Source organism: Helianthus annuus, chromosome 16, assembly GCF_002127325.2.
Source record: "Helianthus annuus cultivar XRQ/B chromosome 16, HanXRQr2.0-SUNRISE, whole genome shotgun sequence".
Lineage (NCBI taxonomy): Eukaryota > Viridiplantae > Streptophyta > Magnoliopsida > Asterales > Asteraceae > Helianthus > Helianthus annuus.
In genome coordinates, this window is record NC_035448.2 from 175,341,634 (window position 1) to 175,342,369 (window position 736).

Below are 736 nucleotides of genomic sequence, written 5' to 3' on the forward strand. Positions count from 1 at the left end.
ATGACCTATTTCATTACACAATGCACAAACGTCATAAATTTGATTAGAAGTTTGTATATTACCGTCATCAACCGCGTGCACTTGTGTTCGAGTAACGGCCGGTCGTGCTCTCCTTGATGCTTGCGCCTTCCTCTTTGAGGTGATTGCCATTTGCTCCAAAAATTCCCAATCCTCATATTCATAGTTTGTGCCGAAAGTTCCATTTGTGATGGACATCAAATCTCGTGCATCTTCGGCACACAAACCTTCATGGAAAGCATTCATCAATTCCCAAAGCTCAATTCCATGATGTGGACAATTTTTGATCATCATATTAAAGCGCTCAAAGGCTTCATGGAACATTTCGCCTTGTTGTTGTTGGAAACTCCTCAACCCCTTCCTAGCATCATTGGTCTTTTGGGCGGTGTAGAATTCGTCTAAAAATGTTTGTTGCATTTCCGCCCAAGTGTAAATAGATGCCGAAGGCAAAGTGTAGAACCACTTCTTTGCCTTGTCCTCCAAAGAAAATTGAAATAATACCAACTTGATATCATCGGCCGAAAAACCTTGACTCCCAAGAGTATTGCAAATTGAGTCATAGGCCTCCAAATGGAAATACGGCTCCTCCGTTGCTTGACCCTTGTATTTCGGCAAACTTTGTAAGGAGTTGGTCCTTACCTCAAATGTTCTTCCTTGATTGTTTTGAGGAATAACCACCGGTGAAGGATTGTGAGTAATCACCGGTCTAAAATGCGCT

General features: G+C 42.1%; 1 non-coding gene across 1 annotated transcript; it reads left to right on the forward strand.

Moving 5' to 3' along the window:
- Nucleotides 1-280: 280 nt before the first annotated feature.
- Nucleotides 281-386, forward strand: LOC118488624. Its single transcript, XR_004885168.1, has one exon. It is a non-coding gene; the product is annotated as a small nucleolar RNA R71 (small nucleolar RNA).
- Nucleotides 387-736: the final 350 nt, after the last annotated feature.